Here is a 27,712-nt window from a genome sequence, read left to right as displayed (position 1 = left end):
AAGAGCCTTCTGCAGTGTGCAAGATCAATTGCTGCATCACAATACTGCACAAAAGGAGATTAATTATACTGGCTGAGCAATTGGTGAAGCAAGAAAAGCAGATTCAGAGAGTGACCGAGGGGAAGGGGAGGAGGGGAGGCGGTGGTTGGCAGAGACTCAGGACATGTGGCCAACAGTTTGTGTTCCCCCTGCAATTCGTCCTTGCCTCTGTTGTGACATGGCAGATGCAAGGGTGTTTGCCTCCTTGGTGCTGAGTGTGCACACCTGCTTAGCGGCAGTCTGTGTCAAGCACATTCTCCGTCAAGACAAAGTTAAACAACAGCAACTCTAAAAGTACAGATTTGAGGCCTGGGTGTAATTTTTGGAGCTCCACATTTTTCACCATGTGTCACCTTGCAGCCTTTGCAAGGTGAGAATGGAAGCACAAGAGAGGATTGTCTGTCTCTTTAAACGCTGGTTTTGGCTTTCTCAGCCACAGTCTTCAAGCTGGATGGTCCTGTTTTGTGAGATATGGTGAGGTAATGCAGCCTCAATGAAATGAGAAAGGTAGTCGATCCTTTCTCTCTCCCTTGCCTTTGTTTCTCTCCACTTAACAGCAGTGGTGGCTTTCGTAATATCCTTTTCATTAAACAGAAAAAAAGAGGGAGGTGAACCTGAAGAGTAGGGGAAGGAGGGTGGGCAGGCATAGAAAGGAACATTCTTGCTGTCTTATTTTATTTATTTTAGAAGCTTTGTGGAAGCCTGTATTTGTTTCTGTATGTATTTATTTACGTATTATCAGCTACACATTTTATGTTTGGAAGGGTTCCTTCAAAATGTGGCAAATTAAAATATCCTTCCACCTTGGTGATCTTTTGCGGCTATTTTTTTTATTATTTATTTAACTCTTCCACCTTTCCATTTAAAGAAAAACAGCATGTGAAAATATAGGGCTTTCCCTGCACCTATATTATTTGCAAATTAAGTCCTGCTCTCTCTAGTTGGTTCATCAATAAGTACACAGATGCCATTTAAAATAATAATAATAATAATAATAATAATAATAATAATAATACTCATATATTACATTTACAAATTTGTGCTGACTAAGGCATTCTGCTAATTATAACTCCCCACATTTGTAACTTTTCCAAGTTCACTGTGTGAAGTTTTTCTTCTTCTTATAGTCCTCATTTCTATATTGTCATCTGTACATGTTAGTGTTAAACACCTCTTTATCTTCATGTTTTTGGATTATTTATCCATAATAAACCCTTCTCTCAACTGTCTGTATAAAAACTACAATTGACTTTTCCCCTTTTTAGTTCTCCCAAAGATTTTATTCTGTATTCATTTTTATTAAATATTACTATATCTTTATATCTTATCCAATTTTGTTTCTATGGTTGACTAAATCTAAATAAAGCTTCATGCAGAGAAGCCCAAATTGGTATTACTGTATTTCTTCCAAACTCTTATTAGAGACTTTTGTATGTCGTGATTATTGAAGTCTTGATTTACCTTCTCTTTATTGTAAAACATGTAGGCATGCCAGCCAAATCTCAAGTCTGCACCTTCTATCTTCAATAGATAATTATTTTTTAAATTATATCCAGTCTTTCAACCAAACAATGCAGTCCTAAACTGCATCAACAGGAGAATAGTGTCTAGTGGAGAAAATAATAGTGTCACTTTATTCTGCATTGATCAGATCTCACTTGGAATATTGTGTCCAGTTCTGGGCACCACAATTCAAGAAGGATGACATATCTACAGATAGACAACCCAAATGGTGAAAGGTCTGGAAAGCATACCCAATGAGGAAAAGCTTAGGCAACTGGGTAAGTTTAGCGAAGGGAAGAGAAGGTTAAGCGGTCACATGATCGCCATGAATAAATCTTTAAAAGGGTGTCATATGGAAGAAGGACTTTACTCCTGCTCCAGAGACTAGGGCTTCATCTGCACTGCAGAAATAATGTAGTTTGGCACTGCTTTAACTGCTATGGCTCAGTGCTATGGCATTCTGTGATTTGTAGTTTTGTGAACTTTAGCCTTTCCTGTCAGAGCTCTATACCACAAGTAACTACACAGATAAAGATTTCATTGCATTGAGCCATGACAATTAAAGGGGTTTCAAACTGTATTTTTCTCCAGTGCAGATGCAGCCTAGAACACAGTGCAATGGATTAAGATTACGGGAAAAGAGATTCCACCTAAACATCAAGAACTTCCCCATGGTAAGAGCTGTCTGACAGTGGAACATGCTGTCGCAGAAACAAGTGGAGTCACTTTGTTTGGAGATTTTTAAACTGAGACTGGATGACCATCTGTTGGGAGTGCTTTGATTGTGTCTTCCTGCATGTCAGGAAGTTGGACTGGATGGTCTTTGTGGTCTCTTCCAACTCTATAATTCTATTAGAGTGATTAGGACTCCCAAGACAAAAGACCTAAGCTGTCTGCACTGGCAGGAACTATAATGACATTTCCCAACCCCATCCACAGATTTCCCTCTGCCCTTACAGTAGCTAGGATAGAGGAATGAAGCTGATTTCCAAACCAAAACATTTCGTAATGAATTTTATTTATTCTGATCCAAAAATATTTGTGGGGTTCCATGGTACTGAATGGGAAATTGTGACACCTTAGCTTTGCAAAACTGCTAATACTGATTTGTTGACATGTTTAGCATGACTGCCTCCATTTTTTCTTTCACTCTCCTTGGTTGTATGGCTGTGGGGACTTATAAGATGAGTGCACATCATAGACCATTTAAGCACTGCTAACAAGTGGGGGTTGACTTTACCACACACACACACACCAAAAATATGTATACAAAGATGTAGCCCCAGCTGCTGGTTATGTGCAGGGTATCATATATAGTATATACCTGTTGGCACAGGAGATGCCTCTTCCATCTGTCAATAGGTACACAGAAGCTTGGATCTGAGTATGCTTCTTTGAAACCCTGTAGGACAAGGAAATAATGTACTGATGCAATTCTCTGCAATATATTTACACAGTGGATTTTTGCATATTCACCATGCCTTCAGCTAGTGAAGCAAATTGCCATCCTTTCTCTTTCCTGCCGTCTTTCAGCAAGAAACAAATGATTTATGGTTAATATCATTAACGTACAAAAATATATATGTTTGTTTTTTCATTGTAAAACTTTTCAAGTAGGAAATTTTAAGAAAAAAATAAAAGCATTCTCACTTAAGGTATTAGTCTGTCTATTCAGTAAGCCACTGTGTAGTGAAGCAGCTGAAACTTGTCCCGAAACTCCCTTGAGCACCACAGGAAATACAATAATTTTTCAACAAACTGGATCTGTGTGTTTTGCAGGGGGAAATTAAGTGTGCCTGCAGGGTTAACTGTAGCCGACAGAATCCTGTACTCAGCCTGTGTCCTTTTTGTTCTGGTATCATTTAGAATAATATATGTCTAATTAACACACTTGAGGGATTTCTCTGGCTTCCTATCCCAGGGGAATGGAGTCTGAGAAGTGATGGTGATTTCAGAGGTCTCTTGTTATTGAGTTTGGAAAAGTGGTTTTCTGGATTACACCTCCCAGAATCCCTCCACAGTATGGTCAGGCAATAATAATAAAAAATATAATGTCCACTTTTTCAAGATATGGCCTCATCTGTGCACAAGGACAATACAGTGTGTCGACAATGGGGACAGAGCCTACTTTCTCCATAAGGTCTCCATTTCTTCATTTGGCATCATCCTACAGAATCTTGGGATTGTCAGCTTGGAGAGGGATATTTAGAATTCTCAGCCAGAGACTCCACTGTTTTGGGTTATCCAGTTTGAAAATTACATTACCCCTCCTCACGAAGATAACTAAATGATGGATCACACCTTCACCATATTTTTGCCTTAATAGCATAACTTCCACCATTTTGTTTTCCACACTATACATTCCTCAAAAGTGTCACTTGTAGCATGCTGTTTGACGTGCCTCTCATCAAGATTGGTTTTCCTTTATTTTTTAAAAAAATTAATCCGTAATAATGCTTAATTTTAGAATGCACAATAATGACGGGATTATGGTGATGTCATGCAATGTCATCTGATAATCCTAGCACACTAACGCAATAGTGGCAGGAGCATCCTTGCTCCTGTCATTTTTCCTGGTGTGATAATCTCCTATGACAGTAACTATGTGGTATGTGATACCACAGAAAAGCAGAGGACAGATCTTTGCAAACCATCCCTGTGTGGTAAAGACATCTGAATAGTGACTTGCAAAGGTTAACATGTCAGGATTACACTATTATCACACTATAACAGCAAACCAGTTATATTTTTAGTTTCTTAAACAAAAATTTAGATAGGGTTTCAAGAGTATAGACCAGGAAATATAGCTATTCTCTTGGGAAGTCTCCCTTCTAAGCACCAGAAGTAGTCTGAACCTTCCCTGCTAGATATTTCCTTGGGAATTTCCAACATCATGCCCACAATTCAGTCATTTTCACAATGACGTGGAATGAGGCATTCACACTCAGAGTGGTTACTGAACCATAGGAGGAAATTGAGTCATTAATGGATTATTTCTAACATGAAAAAGTTGAATTTCCAACTACGTACATTACAACAACATGAGGGACAGCCACAAAATTGTGTGATAAGACAGAGGCAAATATAGAATTAATCTACTACTGTAACACTGTAACAGTGTTGTCTTATAAGCACCATAGGACATTAAGAAAGACCAAGGACATTTCAGGTTGAATCATAGACAGCTCTGATACTGTAAGAAATATAGAAGATTGATAGCACAATCATGGAGCCTCCCTTGCCCCCAAACCCCTGTGAACAAGCGTTCTAGGATTATGCTGTTAGAACTTTTTACACTCTACCTCGGGATTTCTTATTCATGTCTCATATATTTGCTAATAGTTATGAAACAGGAAGCAAGAGATTTTGTGTCATTTAACTGCTGCCGTTTTATAACAGTTAAATTAATCAAGCAAAGCCTCTTTATAGTTTAGAATACATTTGCACATTTTCTAAAATCATAGTTGGTTAATGAGACATTAGTTAATAAATTATGACTTCTTATTGGAATGAGCTTGTTTGTAATGAAATTAGAAATGTGAATTGATTGCATATTTTTAGTTGCTTTCCAAAGTGCTTAACTGATTAATCAATTACATTTAAATACATTTGCGTATCACCAAACATTCAATATAGGTGCCTTTTGGAAATACTGAGAGAAGGGAAGGCTAACAAAATGTTTAATTTTTGATTATTTCGGTAGAGCCAGTGTTGCATAGTGGTTTGAATATTGGATTACGACTCTGGAGACCAGGATTCGAATCCCTGCTCACTCATGAAAAACCCGCTAGCAGACCTTGAACAAGTCACACTCTCCCAGCCTCAGAGACAATGCAACTTAGTTATGCCTTGATTACTAAAGAGGAAAAGAACCGAGAAAGGGAAGGGAAAGGAGGAGGAAGGGATAATTATTCTGAGTTATGATTAGTTGGATAACTAGTTACTTCCAAGTTCTGCTTTTTCATTGGAATGCCTCTACCAACAACACATCTCTTTCCCTGAATTCAGACCACATAGTCATGCCCTTGCATAACAGAACTGTCAAGAAGTGGTCTCTTCTCTCTTTCCCGCATTGTTTACATTTATCAGATTGCTGAAATGCTGGCAGCCAGCTGCATTTAGTAGGAAATGTCCTCCTCAGAAAAGGCAGCACAATTTTTTTTAAAAAATGAAACTCATCCAGGATGATGCCTCATCCCCATCAAAGTTTCACTTGCATCTGAGATAATGTTCAAACAGGCATTGCAAGAGCATTATCTCATACACACCTGAAATACGGAGTCTGGAACATTTGCTCACAACTAGAGCTCTCCAGAGTCGGCAACCTAGCTTATGCTTCAGAAAGTTGGCTGAGAACATGACTTAGAACTGACTCTATCAGAGTCAGGAAACTCCCAGGATCACTGGAAAATTCTGGGAGTTCTAGGTGGGAAAAAAATGAATTTTTGCACGGCTGTGGGATCTATGCATGATAGGATGCTCCAAGCTGCTATCTCAAGCAGACCCACTGATGTAGAAGAATACTGGTCCACCTCTCCCATCTATTTGTGGCAGTGATTTTCCTTCTATCTGAGAGCTCAGTAGCCAGATGAAAGAGAGGTGGATACTCTCTCTCCCAATATCTTTGGGTAGCACATTGCGAGTGGGAAAATATTTCTTTAAATGTTTTTGTAGGTTGGGAAACTGGCCCACACATTGGTAAATGACAGTGCCTGCTAGGCAGTGATCTTTCCTGGCCCTGGAGCTGACAGAGGAAAGGCAGCAGTGGCAGACCACAGCAACATCAGCATGTGTAAACAACAACTGAGGAGAAAACAGGTCCGGATGCAGGGCAGAACAGTTGTGGGGTCCATTCAAAACCACCACCCCCACCAAGTGTAGACAACCCCTAGTGCCACTCCATTTGTAACATCATGCTGGCTTTCTGAAATGGAATGTGGTCAATTCAATAAATTTACCCTCTCTAGCAACTAATTCAAATTCAAACTGAAAGCGTTTGTGCTACCCAGAATTCTTTTTCTGGCTGTCAAATGCGAAATTCATTTTTTAAAAATTTATTTTAATTTAAAGTCATCCTTATCCAACAAGCCATGCTTTTAGCTTTTCCTCAAAGATTGGTGCCTACATGATTATGACAAGCTACTTCATGGCATTCCCTATTTCCCTCCTCTCCTTTCTTCCTTTTCTTTTTAATCATATGATTTTGTCCAAGGAACCAACTGAAACAAATAGTTCCTTGTTCAGGTTTGTACATGTAGCGTTCTAGTAAATATGGGTGACTGCAATAAAATTTAAATACAAAGAAGTCTCTTGTTTGGAACGGATGCAGTCACCACTGTAGGAGCAATTAATACTGATTTGGAGCACACTAATGGGACTAAAGTGGGTAAACCTGAAATTATCCACTTGTAGTTCAACTCCTAATGATGGCATGTGTGTATGTGGGATGGATAGATACATACAGAGAGTGTGCTTTCTTTAGGGAAATGAGCTTTCCACCAGAGTCTGTGATAAAAGATGGCAACAGTGAAGAACCTCTAGGGAAATATTAGAAGCGTTCAAAATGATTTTTAAATACTGTACCATTTCAGTACAATCCTATGGCTCATGAGGTAGTATCTCTTTTCTATTAAGAACTTTAAAAAAATCTATTGTGTTTTTTCAGGTGTTGATTGCTTCCTTGGGTCCTGTAATATGAGAAAGATGGGATATCAAATCAATCAATCAATCATTAAACCATACCAATAACAATAGCAAAAGCATTTGCATTTCTATACAGTTGGCCCTTCTTACACACGGATTTTTTATTATCGGATTCAAGCATACATGGTCGAAAATGTTCAAAAAATGTAAATTTCAAATATCAAATCTTGATTTTCCATTTTTTTTTTATAAAGGGCACCATTTTGCTATGTCATTATATTTAATGGGACTTGAGCATACACGGATTTTGTTATTCACGGGGGATCTTGGAACCAAACCCCAGTGTATAACAACGGTCCACTGTACAACTTCATACTGAATTAAGCAGTCTCTATGTGGTTTATAACATGTAAGCCAATTGCCCCCAACAAACTAGGTATTCATTTACTGACTTCTGAAAGGATGGAAGGCTGAGTTGACCTTAGAGCCTCTCAGGCTTGAACTCACAACGTTGTGACTGCAGTACTGGCATTCAACCACTACACCACCAGGGCTCCTTAAAGGACTTATTGGAACTATGTGCCCTTCATCCCCACTTGAGGTTGAGTTCCTAGGATATTACCACATTCCTACTCTTGGGAAGATCAGTGTTCCTGCTGTGAATGGGATAGAGAAGGTCCTGGGTCCTAAGCCCTTCCAGTACTTGCCCACAGTCTTCCAGCATGGAAGAACATTTAGGAGTTGGTTTGATTATTTTTGCTCCTATTGCTTGTGAGGAAAGCATACCCTCCAACATTGCACAGATGAAAACAGGGACACTTGCAGCTAAGAAGCATCAGAGTGTGGTCAGACTGGCAAATGCTACTAATGAGGAAGAAAACACAAGCTCTATGAATTTGGGATCTGCTTGAGCAAACTTTTTCTGGAATTAAGTGATGTTGATCTAATATTATGACACTTAACGTCTTAAGAAAGAAAAAAGTATCACTTAAATATTATTATCCAAATGTTCAGTATCTATTTAAAACTGGCACGCTTGGAAGATGTGTGAATTCATATAGTGTCATATTTCTAACAAGGAAGAATTCTCAATCATTCCCCAAATCATCTGTTAGGATATACAGTAAGTCATAGTTCATGAGGACATCATAGGGACTTTCAAGACAGTGGCTTGAGTTCAATGAGAGTCTCCCCTAATGTATCAGGGTCACACTTGGGCCCTTTGTTTTAAAAGCCTGGTTTGATTCTGGCAAAAGGGAAGACTTCAAACAGCAGAATCTGAGCACTTTAATTTCTGCATCTACAGGACAGCTCTCGAGGTTGAGGCAGTACTGGACAAATGTTATCCATACTGTATGACCCATATATCCATGAGACTGGTAACTGTGGTTTCACTTCCTCACCTCTGAAAAAAGATGTTCTCTCTAGCTACTTTCCAGTTCCTCCAGTGTCAATGATTTCTGATGGAAAATGACCATAGAGTTGTGCTAGAGAACTTAGAACTGTGGTGGTGAACCTATGGTACATGTGCCCCCTCTGGCACATAAAGCCATTTCCGAGGGCACACAGAGAGACATGAGGGTGGGGGAAGAGTAGGAACAGGCATGTACCTGTTCCTCCTCTTTCCCCGTCCTCTTGGGCCTTCAGCTTTTTCCAGGAAAGTCCCACCCCCAGAAGTCCCACCTCCAGAAGGTGGAAGTCCTGCCTCCCAGAAGTCCCATCCCCCCAGATGTCCCACCCCCTGGCACCAGGTAACACCCAGTGCGGGAACGCCTTTGAGGTTGGGTACTTAGTCTCTAAAAGGTTCACCATCAGTGACCTAGACATTCATAGAGTGGTGTCCTTTCTGAGAATCTCTAGGTTCTCCAGCATGATTCTATGGTCAACTTACACCAGATTTCATTCATTTCAGTAGGGTTTGCTATTACTGACCTTTTTGCATTTCCATGGTATGTCTGGGAATGTGGGTAAGGGGACCATATGCTACTCATATGGTGGCCAGAACCCAAACAGTAGCTATTTGCCCCAGGCAAGGACCATGTGATTTGAAAGGCCGATAGAGGCTGACTGTACAGTGGCCCCTTGTATACGCTGGGGTTTGTTTCCAGGACCCCCCATGGATACCAAAATCCATGGATGCTCAAGTCCTGTTATATACAGTGGGGTAGTGAAATTGTGTCCTTTATATAAAATTGCAAAATCAAGGTTTGCAAACCATGGATGCTTGAATCCATGGATTAAAGAAATCTGTGAATAAGGAGGGACAAACGCATATAAAGTTCACTTCAAGATGTGTTTCTTGGGCGGGTTACAAACCACCACTTGGGACGTCCTCAGGACGTCCCAGTTTAAAAAAGGGGCATCTCTTCCAGACGCCCCTACTCCTGCTATGGACTCTGTAACGTAACTCTGTCTATAACAAATGGCGGCGGCCGTTCCACACGGCCGCCACCATCTTGATGTAATGGACGCTGTGTGTCCACATGTCGCGCGGCGCTAATGACGTTGTGAGTGCGCCATTGGTGCCTCGTGGCGTCATTAGCGCACCGCCAGAAGAAGCTTCATTTTGGAGCTTCTTTTTTGCTCTGTAAGGAAGCCGCGCGGTTTGGCTGCGGCGGCTCCCTCACGGAGCAAACAGCGGCAGTGGCAGACCGCCGCAAAGCGGCGGTTTGTAACCCTCCTGAGGTTGCATCTGTACTGCAGAAATAATCCACTTTGACACCACTTTAACTGCCATGACTCAGTGCTATGGATTTCTGGGAATTGTAGTTTGTTGTGGCATCTGAGCTCTCTGACAGAGAAGGCTAAATGTCTCACAAAACTACAATTCTCAGTACTCCAAAGCATTTTGCCATGGCAATTAAAGTGATGTCAACCTGGATTATTACTGCAGTGTGGATGCTGCCCTAGTCTACATCTCAAGTGACTCTAGTAGAACCTCCAATGGCCTTATGGGTTCCTGGAGCTCTGCTCATCATTGACTATGGTGCTTCCACTTTTTCCTTCAATTCTTCCCCATGATGGCAAAGAGCTGCTACATTTCTAATTAAAATATAATACTGATTTTTAAATTTGCTCCTCTTAATATAAATTTGCCTCAGAGTTCATAAAAGTTATCTGTTTGGACCACAGCTTCCAGCTTCCCTTAGCTTACATGGCCCTGGCCATAAGGTATTGTACAGATTGTAATCCAAAAAGTAACTTTATGAACTTCAAGTTTGCATGTGGCCTCTCTTCTGGCCACCCTGCTCTGATGTCTTTCTGTGAACCAATATAAGTCCAGCAGAATCAGGCGAGGGGCTGACAGCATAATATAATGCATTCAGGATCAGAGCCAGAGCACTAACTACTTAATTTGACTTATATTTTTTTACAAAGAATACACTTCCCAAAGAAAAGGTACCCTCCACATTTCAAGACCGTAAACCCTGGTGGGTTTTTTTTTACAATTCAAGCTCTCTTTGCTGCTCTCTATGCCAGCATTGTTTCAGGAAGATCAACTGCATATCATGTCAGTTCAGCTTTCACATACCAATCCAATCATGAAATTATACTTCCCAAATGTCTTCATTTTCCCTTATTAAATATATTAATTACAGCAATCACAAGATGACTTGGTGACTCTATAGGTTCAAAAAAGGAGAAGCCTCAATCTGCTTGACACCTGTGATTTGCAGAAAAATGTAATTAAAAACATTTAAAATATTTTAAAGGGTCAAAAAAAAAAAAAAAAAAAAAAAGAACGAGGAAGAGGGGTAGTAGGAGTCATTTTTCTTTTCCAGTTTCTTTGTTTTGAATTTTAAGAAGTACAAAAGGAAGGGAATAAAATAGACTCTTCCCACAGTATGTGACTGAGATGAACAGCTATGTCAATTTCACTTTTCCCTAAATATTTTTTAAAAATCAAGTTATTGTCATCTAGCTCATGAAAAACTTTGTGAAATTTGCTAAGTTCTTATTTTTTAAAAAAGACCATAGACAATTTTCATCCATTAACATTGGCCAAATGCAGTAATCAAAGGTCTTCCCAGTATGAAAAGAGTCACATCATATCTTTCCAAAGATGAGGAGTCATCCAAGAAAAGAAGACTGGCAACCCTAATTCAGAACCACCAGCTCAGTTGAATATACAAGGATTCTAAGCCAGATTTTTTAAGAGCTGAAGACCTTGAACAGGCATTCCCCACTTTCCCAGATTTGGATTTGCCTACACTCATTTTTTTATTATTTCAAATGCATTCTATCTTGATTATGAAATAATTTGCAGAGTTTGAAATTTCTTTTTTTTTTAAAAAAAAAGCTCATCCATCACTGTCATCCCCATGTGTTTGGCTCTTGTACCAAAACTTTCTTGCACATATGAAATAACTCAAACATGCATGGTTAGTCCCCTCCCTGTTTTCTTTGCCCCAGGAGGTTGAGACATTTTTGTTTAGGCAAGGCTTTGACATTTAATCATATGGTAGTATGGTATTCAGGACGTAAATACCCTAAAAACCACGAGATCCTGTCTGATCTTGGAAGCTAGGCAAAGTTAGCCCTGGTTAGTTCTTGGGTGGGAGGCCACCAATGAATACCAGGTGCTGTAGGCTATATTTTAGTTGTTTGGTTTTATTAAACTTTCGTAAAATAAAAATTATACATAGCTAAATTTTTATCTTTAAATGTTGTAAATCGCCTTATGTCCTATCCAAGGAGAAAGGTGAGGTATAAATTGAATAAATAAATAACTTCTGGCATAGAGGCACCCAAAATTCTCTTTGCATCCTTGGAATGATCCATTGGGAATGAAGCAGATGGTATGGAAAAAATAATGCATCACTATTATAACATTCCTAGAAAAAGAAAACGAATTGTTGATGCCAATACGTGGCATATTGTCTTGGTGGCAATACATGGGGCAAGCCTGTAGGCAGAGCAAGATCACTAAAGAAGATTTTGGGGGAGCTGCTAAAAAGATCACTTCATTTTATCTACCTGTTTTAATACCTTTATGTCTCATTTTTCTTTTGTCATGGAATTTAAGGCAGCACACATAGATCAACCCTGCATGCAGTCCTTCAGGCACTGTCCAGACCAGCAATCTGGTTCCATTAACCTGGATCACGTTATTTATGTTGGTATCTGTATGAGGTAAAGGGATAGGAAAGTGCATGAGGGAACAATGACCTGGCTTCCAGAAGGAGCCATATAGTGCAGAGAAATATTTATGGAAACACTGAAGGCCACTTTTAAAATACCACTCTGAAACAAGGTTGTTAGTCAAAGTAAAGGCCATAAATGCACTGCACACATAGCAGAGGTCAAAGAAGCTATTGTGTCATGGAGCACACACCCAACAGAACACACAAATGATGCTGTTGGCAGACCTTATCACACCCATGAGGTCAAAGATGCAAATAAGTTATCCTACTAGCACTTGAGCCAGGAGTGGCGAGGAAAAAGTACTGGTGTTAGCTCAAGTTTAATGGGAATCTTTGCAGTTTCGGAATCATTCTGTGCAAAATTTGCACATGGTTATTTTGCACAGGAAACAGATTGCCAGAGCAGAAAAACATATTGATGTACAGAAATGTTATTTTCAGTGGATAAAAAGTTCTTTCTTGCACAAAGAAATGATTAATTGAGGACTTATTCTCCATAAAAATTGCACATGGTTGATTCACATAGAAAACAGTATTCACACAGAAAACAGTATTTTTCAGGAAATGATTTTTTTCTGTGTAGTAAATAGTGACCAAATCCTCTATGGCAGTTACAAACGCACAACCTAGAGTTACACACACATGACAGTTACATATTCACAGTCTATTTTAAGGGTTATGTAGGAATGTGGAGGGCAGCTACAAAAGAATTAAAAAAGATTCTAAGAAGTAAGGATCTAAAACTGAGAACTAAAGAGAGAATTGTCCAAGCCAATGTATTCCCCATTGCTATGTATGGATCTGAGAGCTGGACAGTGAAGAAAGTGGATAAGAAGAAAATCAACTCATTTGAGATGTGGTGCTGAAGAAGAGTGCTCAGAATACTGGGGAGAGCCAAAAAGACAAGCAAATGGATCCTAAAATAGATCAAGCCTGAAATCTCCTTGCAAGCTAAGATGACCATACTTTGGCCACATGAGAAGGGAGGACTCATTAGAAAAAACAATAATGCTAGGAAAGGTAGAGTGAAGTAGAAAAGAGGAAAATCTTGTAGTAGATGGATAGACTCAATCAAGGAGATCACAAGTGTGCATTTACAGGACATGAGCAAAGCAGTGGAAGACAGGGGATCTTGAAAGTATCTTATCCACAGGGTCACCATGAGCTCAAGGGCAGCTAAAAACAGCACCAAAGAGACTATAAAAGTCCCTCAATCCCCAGAAACCGGGAAGCAGTTGTTGTGATCAATGGGGATCTTTTCTCTTGTCAACTAGGAAGCAACTGACATTCCTGCCCACCCCCTCATGTGAGTGATTTCCAGCAAGAGAGAGAATTGTAACAAGGACCCTGAATGTACCTGTTGCACTGGAGAGGGCTTATGGTGCCAAATGACTGCAAATCACCTATAGATTCACCAATGAATCCTGAACTCTTTTCTGCCAATCCATGCTGCTGCCCTTGCACACAGAAACCATTCATGTTGAGTGGGAGAAGAACAGACTGAGCATTAAGGGCTTGAAGACATACAAGATGAGTTATGGACATAACAGTTGGTCTTCTATAGCCACAGATTTTTTTAACCATTCACGGCTTAAAAATATTCCACACACACACACACACACACACACACACACACACACACATATAATCTTCCAAAACAGCAAACCTTGATTTTGGCATTTCATATAAGGAACACCATTTTACTATGCCATTGTATCTAATGAGACTTGAGCATCCACAGATTTTGGAATCCATAGAGGTTCCTGGAACCAAACCCCAGTGAATATCAAGGGCCCAATGACTCTATAAATGTACATGAACAGAAAACTGTTGGGGTTAGCTCTTTCTACTACCAGCTAATCTTTTGGAGAGCAAAATCTTTATAAAAAGATTCCCTCCCTTTTGCTGTTTATAACCCTTAGCATCATGTAGATTTCCAAGGTCTAATCTTGAGAGAACTTGCGTTGCAGTGCAATTATATTTGAACAACTTCCTTACTGAGGACAATAAGCATTAGCACAATAGTGTCACTAAGTTGATTCTTTTCTGGGCACAGCTTTAGAGAAATCAGAGGCAATATGAAAATCTTAGATTCTTTGCAGTACCTTGGGTGCTGGCTTGTTTGGGCAGGCTTTGTCAACACTGCCAGTTGCCTAGAGAATGCTAATGGAACTTTGCGTTTGCTGGCTTGAGCTTTTTTATTCTTATTATTTTGGTTGTCACTCGCCTGCATATGTGTGTGCGCATGTGTCCCCTCTATTCTCATCATAAGAAGAGGATAACACCATAGAAGAATGTAGCTTGTCATCTCTGATGCTGGGTTTTATGTCTCAGCATAATGAGATGCCATATTGTTACATTTTAATGAGAATGTCTATGATTTTACATCTGTTCCTTTCAAACCTTTGGGGAAACGGAGACACCACAGAAGGAGATAGAGTTATTATTCCAAGGAAAACATCATTTTTTCTCTTAGCTGTGCTGCACTTTCACATTGGCAATTCAGCCTGGAACCGTTTGGCCTACAACTTTCCTAATGTTAACAAGGTACTAAATATAGCAGCCCTTCATTAGAAAAGTCTTTCTAATGGCCCTCATTTGGGCTTTTGCATACTGTGTCAAAACAACCTACCCCTTCATGGTTGTACTCTCTTTCTTTCTCTCTCTACACTCTAAATGATTATACAATTATATAGGAAGTTGGGAAGAAGTTCTGTCAGCCTGACAAGCCAGTCCTACCATTAGGTAGAATGAGGTGACTAGGTCAGGCTTCCCATGTGGAAGGAAGTAGCATGGTGTTGAAGAAAAGAACAGTGTGACATAGAGGCTGCTAAGGAGCCCTGGTGGCACAATGGTTAAATGCCGGTACTGCAGCCACTCACTCACATCACAAGGTTGTGAGTTCAATCCCAGCCAGGGGCTCAGGATCAACGCAGCTGATAAGAGGTATAGAAATGTATTTGCAATTGTTATTACTATTACTCTAGATTTCCCTAGAAGATCTGGAGCAAAAGGTAATTATAACAATCCATTTTAAGGGGGATATACTTCCGGTTTTGTGCTGAACTGGCTCTACATTGTCCAGATAGTTTGCAACAGAACCAAGGATTGGGTCCTGCATCTTCCAGACTGGTCACTGTGGGAAGTGTGGGAGAATGTGTTATTTGGCCCATGAAGATAGGTCCTGTCTCTGCCATACATTGTCTACCTATGAACTCACAGTCAGCCAGTAAGGTATAAGGGAGGGTAGTTATCCACTGTTGTAACCATATGTCCTATTTATAAAGGATGATCCAATTTTTGAAGGCATTCTTTGTACCAGAGGTGGAAAATGTATGGATTCTGAAAGGCTGACCTGCTACCCCCATCTCTCTCTCTCTCTCTCTCTCTCTCTCTCTCTCTCTCTCTCTCTCTCTCACACACACACACACACACACACACACCACAGTAAGCAATGTTGGCTGGCACTGGTGACAGTTGCCATCCAGCAATTTCTCAAGGCTCAAACATCTGTTTTTGATGTGCTTGAAGAACCTTCCAGTCCGAGTCCAGTGGGTCATATGAACGAAAGAGCAAAAGCCTTCATGTGAACTATGAATAGAAGCGCCTGGACTGCTGGCAGAACATGACCCACAGATGGGTCATCTGGGGCCATTTTACACTATGCAATTATGGTGCCATGGTTCCACTCTAACTGCCATAGCTGTAGCCTATGGAGTTCTGGATTTGTAATTTGGTAGTGAGGCACTAGAGGAAATCTGTGTTTGTGGATTCTAAACAACCCTTCATCAACTACAGATCCCATGATTCCACAGAGTGAAACCATGGGATTTAGAGATGTAATTGTGTAGTGTGAAAATGCCCTGGACACAAACATCCATGCTGCAGTAAAATGTGTGGCATTACTAGACAGTCTTTATAGGCAACTTATATTTGTGTAAGCTCTGGTTACTTGGGTATAAGTACTTTTAACATGAATGTGGAAGAAGGCAGCCTGCACCTCCTTGTGTAATGCCTTTCCCTCCAGATGTATAACTAGGAGTAAACAGGCTCTTGGGCATAACTCCCTAGCCACTGACTTTCCATGGAGAGGACATATCTGAGAGCTATCTGGCTTCTTTGGTATATCCAGGACCCAAGAACTAGCTTTTCTCTTTGTCCAGGGGGTGATGGATGTATCTTCTCTTTCTTCAGCTGGAAATCCTAATATAACTCAAATAATCTAAAGAGATAACCTATACAGCAAGCAGTTATAGAATCATAGAATCATAGAATCGTAGAGTTGGAAGAGACCACATACCATGTGTTCATACCATGTGTTCCACACCATATAACTCCTTTTTCTCTAGCCCATTTTTTTATTGGTAAACATATACAATGCTGCTCTGCACTTGAGGCACATTCTGTTAGATTGTAAGTGCACCACAACCTGAGATGCCTTGGAATAATGCAAAATGAGTAGTCAATGTAGTTGGGAAAATTTCACACTAATGCAATGTTCCCTGAGCTAAATAGATAATACATTATACACTATTGGTTAAATTCTGCTTTTATTGGTGGCTGGAAGTGGTATGAGATGAGTGGGGATAGCATGGGGCCTTTTTTCTATTTCAAGATGCACTTCAAGTTCTGAAACAAATAGCATCAACACAACTACAAGAGGTTTGCCCCCTTTTCAATATTAGACTTTTTGAATATTAGAGTATTGCTTGACTGATGGAGCACTATGTTGCTCTTGTCTGTTGGTTAAAACCAAGATTACTTGTTGCCACTTATCCATCAAGTCATATTATCTGACAACATTTCAGCTGTTAGGAGGAGACACCAGTAGGAAAAGATAATTTTCTTTTACAGTCAATTTGAAATGAAAATCCTAGGCAGAATCTTGTTGGTGTGTTATGCTGGTGGTTGCAATTTTTTCAGGGTGGTCACAGAAGTAGGTGGCTCAAAGCAGCCAGTTTCCAGAATCCTATTGTTGCTTTACACCAGCATAAATTTTACTTTTACTTGTTTGTATACACTTGAATGACATTGTGGAGAGGTATTCATTACCTCCTTATGCAATGCCCTCCTCCAAGACATACACATCTCAGCAATTACTTACTAAGGTCCAAAGCACACAGCAGAAATCATCCAGTTTGAGACCACTTTAACTGCCCTAGCTCAGTCCTAGAGAATCATGGGAACTCTAATTTTTTGACATTATTCTTTATCGCATAGATATATCAACAGCCATACATAGTTTTATTGCAAGATCCTTTATTCTTTTGTAATTCTTTCTGTAGTTTTGTGAGATATTGAGACTTCTTCTCTGTCAGAGAGAGCTCAGGGTCTGCCACCACAATCTACAGTTTCCAGCACTGAGCCAAGGCAGTTCAAGCGGTCTCAAACCAGCTTATTTCTGCAGTGTTAGTTTGGGAGCTAAGGGACGAAGAAGCACCTAAACACTGTCTGGCTGCAGCTGGACAGCCAGGAAAAAAAGACGAGAGACATGGCTTTTTTCTAGCATTATTCCACATGGACCTGGGAGGGTAAGAGCTGTCTCCCCTTTTTGTCCCTCCCCCCAATTGGCTATGGGGATGTGGCCTGGTGCCATAAAGGTGCACCATGTCCTAGTGGAACAGGGAAGCCAGCATAGTAATGCTAGTCAAACTTTACATTCTACCATGTTATTGTTGGATCTCAGCCTTTCTGAGGAAGTAGACTGACTTTTTCACATGGGAGGCAAGCATCATTAAAATGTGATTAAATTGTGGTAATAGTGTGATTGGGAGGAAGATTATCATACACACCCGCACTCCTCCAGTTCATGTCCTGTGCATGAACTGTAATAGACACATTATTGGGTAATAACGGAAACTCACATCATCACCCATGACGTGTCCATTACAGTTTATGCATGGGACATGAATGAGAGAAGCATGTGGGGGTATGATAATTTCCCCCTGGTTGCAATTTTATCATGATTTAATGATGCTTGCCTCTTCCATGTGAAAAAGCCCATAGTCTATGAAAGCTTATGCTACAACATTTTTCACACAGTTAGCCTCAAAGGTACTAGAAGATCCATTTGCATACTGATATATCTTCAGAGAGTTACTTCTTCCATAGCCACTGCACATGCAACCTTTTCCTTTCTACCTTTACTCTCTACAGTGCTATAGTTATGCTGGCATGGCATATAAACAGGATTCAAGCCTTCTGGATATAAAGAAATTTTCAAATTATTTGTTAGCATTCTGTTAGTGAATTACAATGCTGGAAGTCCACCTTATGTCAATGAAGCTCACTTTTTGGTCATCACAGAAGTGAGAATTCTGTACCAATCATCTAACAGCCAACCCCCCACAATCTACTTTTTTTCTGGTGCAGCCCTCTCCCTCCAATACAGACATTCCATGGCCAGTGGCAGAGAAGCATCCAACTATTGTTCTATAGCTGAAATCACAGCAATGACATCATCTTCAGGGGTCTACGGAAGATCTCTGGAAGATCCCAAATGATGCCTGTCAGCTATTAGGAAAGTAACTTGATGCTTCTTGGCCATCCCTCTCCACTCTCCACTTTCCATGAAATGCCTCCATGTGGGCAGGGCTACAGTAGAGAAAAGGTGGAGAGGGTGGGACAGGAATATGTGTTCAAGTTTCCTGTTGACCTATGACACTTCCATTAATTTCAATAGGTTTTCTTTGGCAAGGAATACTCAATGGTAGTTTTGCCAGATCTCCTCCCTGAAATATTGCCTACACCACCTGGTATTCATTGATGACCTTCCATCCAAGGAATAATCAGAGCTGGCCCTGCTTAGTTTCCAAGATCAGATCGGATCTGGTGCCATCAGGATATTTGGACCACTTCTGTGCATTATGTCTCTCAGACCAGGATGTTGGCCATGGTCAGTTCTTCAAATATGAACTGAAATGAATGAACTGAAACACAATTTTCTCTCCCATTTGTACTAGCCAGTTCTGATAGGTAGAGCATTCTATTAGTCAGGGAGGAGTATAAAAGCTTACTGACCTGTAGCCATCCAACAGGGAGAGAAATACTGCTTTAACTACCATGGCTTAACACTATGGAATTCTGGGATTTGTACTTTTGTGGGATATTTAGCCTGTCAGAAAGCTCTGCTACAACAAACTACAAAACTCTGGATTCTATTGTATTGAGCCACGTAGGTAAAGCTGTGTCAAATTGTATTATTTGTGCTGTGCAGATTAGACCAAGGTGTAGCTGTTTTCCATATAAGTGTTAAAGACGCAGAGCCTCTGAAGAAAAATAAGAAATGTGACAACCCTAATTTGGTGCTAATGTGGTTGAACACACAGGGATTTTGTGTCCTGTATATCCAAACATTTGAGAGATAAGTACCCAAAGTTCTGAGTCAGAAGGAAGAGAATATTGTTTTCTATTTCAAATCTTTAAAATATCAAGCCCTTTCTTTTCCCAAATACAAAGAAATTTTCATATTTCAATAAATCTGTTTCAAAACCAAACTAAAATGACATTCCCACCCATATTTAAGTAGTGGTGTATGAAACCTATCTGTTCCTTGCTGCATTGTGAATAAGTGAGTGAATGGATGTAATTATAGATCTGACATGGAAGCCACCAGCCACCTCTGAGAGTAGGTCCAAACATCAGTTCCTCAACAGCTGCTGCCAAGTTACCACACTGATATAACTGGTGCTTTTCCTCCTCCCCTCCTCCTCTTTCTCATTTATAACTCTTGGGTCTAGATACCCATGCTTTCTTTTTTAGTTCAGGTTTGTTACCAGATATTATTTCTGGTGCCAAGTGCATGCTCCATATCTCTAGATATTGGACACAGCACCATCAAAGCACCAAGCTGCAGGACAAAGTGTGTTGTCAAAGGCTGTAGACCTTTTAAAATGTGACCATATCAAATAAGGATGCAATCAAAACATGGCAGGTGGTGCATTGCCCTTAATCCTATAAAGAAGAACATTTCACCATTAAAAGAAACAGCATAATTTTTTTTAAAAATGTATAGTTGTAGATTTCATTCTAAAGGCCATGATTGCCACCATACCCAAAAGAGAGTCACTGGTGTGAAGAAAATAATCTAAGTTTTTACACAGTAATTCTGCCTAACTAGATCCTAGATAATCTACTGGTGTGCCCACATGCACACACTCACACACAGCATGCACAAATACAAATGATCTACACCTTTGAACTCAACCAGTCTCCTTTTCTGTTATTCACAAAGCCATTCTTTCCCAGTAAGCTCTTTGATGCCTGCTCCCAAATAGAAGGGGGAAACCCTTTTGAAAATATGCCCTTCCTGGCGCAAGCACATTGGGGGTTTAATATTTGCTCCTAACAACGGGTTCACTTGGCTAAGCACCACTGAGCATCAATATATAAATTGGGCATTCTCTTTGAGAGCTGCTGCTGTATTTCTACAATGTGAGCACATGGGACCACATGCTGACATGCTTCACAAAAGTCACTTGTTATTTAAATCAGAACTGCACAGCTACTCCTGCACTTCTCCCCCTACCTCAATAGCCCCTGACGGAGCTTATTCTCATTTACATAATGTTAATTGGAATTACAAGCACACATCAAGAAGTGAATATATTTCCAGATGTGCTATCTGAAAGGTTTTCATTAAAGCAGCTTTGCATTTAGATAAAAACATGCCTTGTCAATGGATCTTATTAAAGCTATACAGTACTCCACATCATCATCCACACCACATCCTCCACAGTCTCCGTAACCTATGCAAGCAGCACTGGAGTGTCCATGCATCTGGCATTTTTATCCTGACCCATCCCAAGTGTTCAAGAAAGGCTACATTTTTTAAAAAGAAGAGAAACATAAACTGTTCTGTCTAGCTCCAGATGGTAAAAAAGAGGGCCATCATTTTCCTTGGGCTGCAATAGGTATGGTTTGTATTTCTTTAATGAGGTATTAAATCTTAGTGGAAAAGCAAAACAGAAGTGGATTTCTATGCAGGAACAGTCAGTAGTAGAACAAGAGATGAGATGCAGACTGCTTCTCTAAAGGTTATCTACAAATTAGCTTGTTGAAATAAGCCAAATAATATCACTGAATACATTGCATTGTTCAGTAGTGTTTTGTTCTCATACTTGCTGTTTTGGACAACAGATTGTCATGTTTTATAAAATAAGCATATCCTTGAAAATATGGGTATCGCAAGTCTGTAATCAGAACCAGTTTCTGAAAGATTAATCATGTCTGATCTTGAACCTGAGCTTTCATTTCTGTCTTTATGGATCTGCGGTTTGCATCATTTGAGTGAGGTGATCCTCTCAGCACATTCATATACTAGTTTACATCTTCATTTCTTATCTGGCCCTGTTTCTTTCAGATACTTCAGGTAGGAAGAAAAATCATTCACAGGCTGTGTTTTCCAGAGCTTTGCCACCACGATGTAGAAGGACTGGAAGATTATACTTAACTAGCTCCCTCAATGCACTCCTGCACATAATTCTTGAAATGCCGGCACCTTGCCTTCATCGTTCCTTCCAAATTCCAAATTTATATTTTTAAATCCTCAAAAAGAGGAAGATGTTGGTGGTCTGCCACTTCCATCATTACTGATCATTGAGTGTCCTGACTAGGACTGATAAGAGTTGCATCAGGAATGACACACAATCCCCACCCTGCTCTAGTGGCAATATTCAAATACAAATCTAGCTATTCATTGGCCATTTGTGAGAAATAGTTTGCTAGTTAATTGAGGAGATGAATTTAATGGATCTGCCATAATGAACTACGCCTATGAGGCAAGATCTGAATTTTATGTAACTAAAGGGGGAAAGGGGAGCATCCAATAATCCATCCATTTTGCCAAGGACATACAGTGATCCCTTCCCTTACGTGGGGGATCCATTCTGGACTCCCATGAGTAAGGTTAATTCCACGTATGCTCGAGTCCCATTAAAGATAATCATTATCCCATCCCTGTCCCATCCTTCGTGCCCATTGTATGAAGGACTTTCACACATGTTCCAGCATTGACCTGGCAGGGATGCGCCAGTGAAAGGGATCTCATGAATCCCTTTCACATGCAAAGCGTGCTGAATTCAGCCACCTGGAAGCACAAGTGAAAGTGATCATGCAAATCACTTTCACATGAACGTGGGCTGAAAAGCATTTTCAGCCATCAGCTGAAAGAACTTTCTTCTGTCATTTGCAGTCTTTTGTATTAACAAAAAAATCCATTAATACCATGATAGCTGAAAGTATTTTCAGCTGATGACTGAAAGTGATTTACGTGATCACTTTCACTAGGAGCACGGATGGGTCACACATGAGATAAGGACAGGGGAGCAATCCCATGCCTACCCCATCTCCCTTGTAATAACCTTCCTTGTCAACACTGCAGAAATAAAGCAGATTGACACCACCTCAACATCATGACTGAATGCTATGGATTTGTGGGATTTGTAGTTTAGTTCTCAGTGTTTCCTGACAGAAAGCTCTGGTGCTCCACCAAACTACAAATCCCAGGATTCCATTGCATTGAGCCATGACAGTTAAAGTGGTGTGAAACCACAATATTTTTGCTATGCAGATACAGCCTTAGTCAGCCAAGAAATTTGGTAACCTGACATAGTTCTATTTGGTAACTCATTTATTGTTTAACCATAACACTACCCTAGTTTTAATGTGGATAACATACTGCCATGTCATTGGAAGTATAATATAAGAACAGACATGAAATAGGTATGAATATGGGACAAAAATGTATTTTTATATGATGATGATCCAGGATTTTCTTTTAACTTTCTTTTATTCATTACATTTTATCACTGCCATGAAAACAAGCTCACGCTTATTCAAGCCTCATAGGCTTGAATGGAGTGCGTCCCTGTGCGCACGTGCCATTGCAAATAGCGGAGGTCGCCCCTCCGCATATATTTAAGGGCGCAGATTTCAGATCAGCGCGTTAGGAGGGGCGACTGTATTTCGTTTCGTTTTATTTTATTTCTTAATACGACTAATCATCTTGGGGATTAATTTACCAAAAATATCATATACCTAGTGTTGTTTATCAATGTTGCAACAGTTTTAATAGAAGACGACTCAGTCTTATAATAATAGAAATATCACCTTTTATCTTTCATGGTACAGAAAGAACAAAGAATTAGCCAAGATCTTATAAATAATAGCAGAGTGATGACTGTGTGAACAGTCTCAAATACACTGCATAAGAATGTGATCTAGGATTAAGAGTGTAAGAAGGTTAAGAACAATCATTCCTACCTTGTAACCGTTTTCTTGTCTTTCTTAATATTAGCTTCACAGAACACTTTCTAGTATAACTGTGTCTGAACTGCAAAGTGAATGCAAAGATGTGATACTCCCAGTACTGTACACTCTCTCAAAAGTTCAGGCAACCAGTTTTTCAAGAATCAGTTCTCTAGTACAGGAACAAGAAGAGACTACAGATTAAATTATTATTAAAGAGTTTAAAAAAAATAATAATCCTGTGCATCATCTTGGGAGTCCCGGTGGACTGGGAGCATCAAATGAATACAAGAAAGAAAGAGAAAGAAAGAAAATATATGAAAATATATCAGTTGAATGTGCAAATTAAGATCTTACATTTTAACACTGTAGTGACTGTAACTCATGTGTACATTTACAGCACTATAGAAATAAATAAATAAATAAATATGGAAATGATAATCTGAAAGAGCTCAACAGTTCCTGAATTTGTCTCAGTGTTTATTTCGAAGTTCTTGTTGTTATTTAAATGGAGGATTGTGTCAGAATCAGCACATGCTTAATTCTACCTTTTGAACCAATGGGACTTTTGAAGATTACACTCTTTAGTTAGCATGGTTTGAATCTACCAGAATTTGGACATCATGGTTATCATATATCGTAGTACCACATTGTGTTTTTATTAAATCAAAATATTGAACAAAGAACAAACATGTTAAATTGAAAGTATGGGAGCAGAGAGAAATAAGATGATGAGCACACTTAGATTGTGTGTGTGTGTGTGTGTGTGTGTGTGTGTGTGTAATTTCAGTGTGCTCATTTGTGTTTTTATATACATAAACTAATCAAAAACGGAAACAAAAATATATTAAAAATCCAAAACAAAAAGAATGTGGACTAATAATGATAGGATAAGAACTCCACATGCAGACAGGGGAAGGAGACAAGAAGCAAGCCACGTATTCTATTTTTCTGCTACATTTTTAGACCCTTTCCTATCTATACCTCACATTATTGTTTCATCTCTTCCTCAACCTATCTTAGTTTTCATTTTACAGATTTAAAATGGCTGCCAGTGTAAATTTTAAAATAAACCAGCCAAATTTGTCTTTCTCCCCAGCTTTCATGTTGAGGCCATGCTCATTTATAAAACACCTAATCTAGATAGACCGGATTTCCAAATCATTTGAATGATTCAAAACCACTGAATTTTGTCATGCAGGATCCAGCTCTCTCCAGATCTGATACATAGATCCATGGAGCAGGGCTGTCTTATGTCTGTTTTCCAGTACAAATACTTGGACTCCAACAAATGCTGAAGCAAAAGCCATCTAATTCTGCAGGAGTAGCCCTTTTGACCATTATCACCTAAAAGGCTTAAAATCCCAAAGTGCTAAAACTTAAACAATTCTATTAGATATAATTGTTATTTTATTAACACGATTCTCCAAGGATATTCTCTCTCAATCTCTCTCTTTCTCTCGATCTCTCTCTCCCATTTCTGATTATGGGTACTTCGCAATTTTTTAGACAGTGTGATGGATGCGCCTCTTCGATGACAAGAATTTTAACAGCCCTTCTTCAGCACTCAATGCGCTCCCAATTATGCGTCTGAGCTAGTAACCTTGAATTTATGTTGCCATGGTGACAAACTGGTCATGCATTATGGATTATCATTGAAATTCTGCACCCCTACCTAGCATAATGAGAGTTGGGGACTTAATCAAATCAGCCATTCTGTGCGACACAAAGTGAAGAACTCACTCGCATTGTTCCAAGTCGAGAAAGGAAGCAGGCCCAAGCGAGTGGCAGCTGCAGGACTGCGCTCTGATAGATTGCCCTTATATACATCTGTGAATGTATAGACAGATGGTTTTCAATGCCTGGAATGTCTAGCGTAGGAGGCAGCTGTTCAGATAACCTCTGCTGTCTCACCTTGTTGTCATGGAACATTGGACAGAGACAGAGAATGTGGATGGATACGTTGACAATCTGACTGAATTTGCTCGGCTGGCATCCTTCTTGTCAGATATGAGTGCATGGCTACAATGAAGATGGGGTTAAGGGGATATTCAGTGGAGAAAAGAAGGAGGGGGAGGATTTTGGAAAGCTGGAAGAAGATATCTGAATATCTTTTGTCCCTATTTTTACTTTTCTGCCACTGAGAGAGGGCTGGAGGGTTGTTGTTGTTGCTGCTGCTGTGGGCCTTCAAGTCATTTCTGACTGATGGCGAGCCTATTATAGGGTTTTCTGGGCAAGATTTGTTCAGAGAAGGTTTGCCATTGCCTTCCCCTGAGGCTGAGAGCATGTGACTTGGGGCTGAAGGGTAGCTATGGTAAATCCCCCCCTTTGGATTAATCTGGTTTGCATTTCCTTCACAGTATAAAAATGAGCACTGCAAGACACATGCTGAGTCTCAAGTGATTCAGACATCTCGAAAGGCACCCAGGTTTGCAGCTATCTTCTCTATCTTTATCATGTCCTTCAGTCTCTGAAAGACAAAGTGAGAGCTTTGCTGAAGGTCACAAGAAGACAGGTTGAATGTTAGGATTAAAATTGGCGAGCACAGACCATTGTACAAGTTATACACAATCATATTCTAATTCCTATTTTCTCCTTCCTTGCAGAAGAGGTAAACTCTTCCCTGATGACACAGGATTCTTTTTCACAATGGGACTGCAGCCACATTAAATATGTTTGTCCCTAAACCTCTAAACAGCTGCACAAGAAATCCCTGAATATTGCACTATATCACAGGCTACATTACTGACCAATCTGTCATTTCTTTTCTTTTTTAAAAAAATATGATAATATATGAGTCATAGGCTTACAGCCAAATGATACACATGCGCAGACTTCAAGCATGTTGGGGGAAGGGGTTTCCCCCAGAAAATGCACATGCAGAGATTGTGTGTGTGCACATTTCCTTTTCTTGGATTGAGCTGAATATGTGACAAACCCCTCCCCACCATTTTCAGCAATATTCAAAGATTTACCCAGGCTTTCCAAAAATTATTGGCATATATTTACAGATTTCTAATGCTTCATCACCACCATTTCCACAGCAATTTAAAGCTTCTCTGTAAACATGCTATCACCTAGCTGTCAGAAACTGGAAGAAAAAAGATAGGGAGAAGGAAAAGAACTCGTCTTTTTCAACACTTGATAGTCATCATTAAGACACCAACCCTATAGTTACAAGAGCTTATAAAATGAGCTCTAGTCGATAAAAATTCTACCTGATTTACAGTTGTTCCTGAATATTTTAATTCTCTTTTATTTGCAATTCATATATGGGATCAAGAGCATCCACCAGTTAACTCAAAACTTCATCTTATTTGAAATATAAAATTTTATTATTTAAAAAAAAACATCCTTTATTTTATGCCAATTAATCTTCTGAATTCAAATATGATCAATGACTGCATTAGTACTAAGAAATCAATAGACAGGAATCCCTCTAAAATCTATCCTGAGTCTTTTATAGAATTCACCCATCTGCCATTTCAATGTGGATTCATTAGACCCAGGTGGGCAAAGCACAGGTCTCCAGATGTTGCCAGACTGCAGCTCTCAGCAACTGTAGTCAGCATAGCCAATAGTGAACAATGCTTGGAGTTGCAGTTCAATAACGTCCACAGGCATGCACTTACCACCATCCCTGAATTAGATGACACCGGTACTGTTAGAAATGAACACCCAAGTCTGCATTAAGGGATTTGGAGAGCCCAATGCCTCATCCCAATTGAGCCAGGTAAACCCATTGGGTGACCTTGGGCAAGTCATACTCTCTCAGCCTCAGAGGATGATAATGGCTAACACGCTCTGAAAAAAATTTGCCCAGAAATCTTCAGGTTCTTCACTTGCCTATTCCCAGCTTAAAGTTCAGGTGCTTTATTCTCATGATACGAAAATGTGCATTGAATAATAATAATAATAATAATAATAATAATAATAATAATAATAATAATGTTTTGTTTATATACCGCTATTCCAAAGATCATAGCGGTGAACAGCAAGTAAGCTAATTAGCAAGTAAGCTAATTTTCCCCCAACAGTCTGGGTACTCATTTTAGCGACCTCAGAAGGATGCAAGCCTGAGTCGAGCTTGGGCCCTTTTGCTGGTCTTGAACTCGCAACCTTGTGGTTTTGAGTGA

Source organism: Sceloporus undulatus, chromosome 1 (genome assembly GCF_019175285.1).
Source record: "Sceloporus undulatus isolate JIND9_A2432 ecotype Alabama chromosome 1, SceUnd_v1.1, whole genome shotgun sequence".
In the NCBI taxonomy this organism is placed as follows: domain Eukaryota; kingdom Metazoa; phylum Chordata; class Lepidosauria; order Squamata; family Phrynosomatidae; genus Sceloporus; species Sceloporus undulatus.
This window is presented reverse-complemented; position numbering follows the sequence as displayed.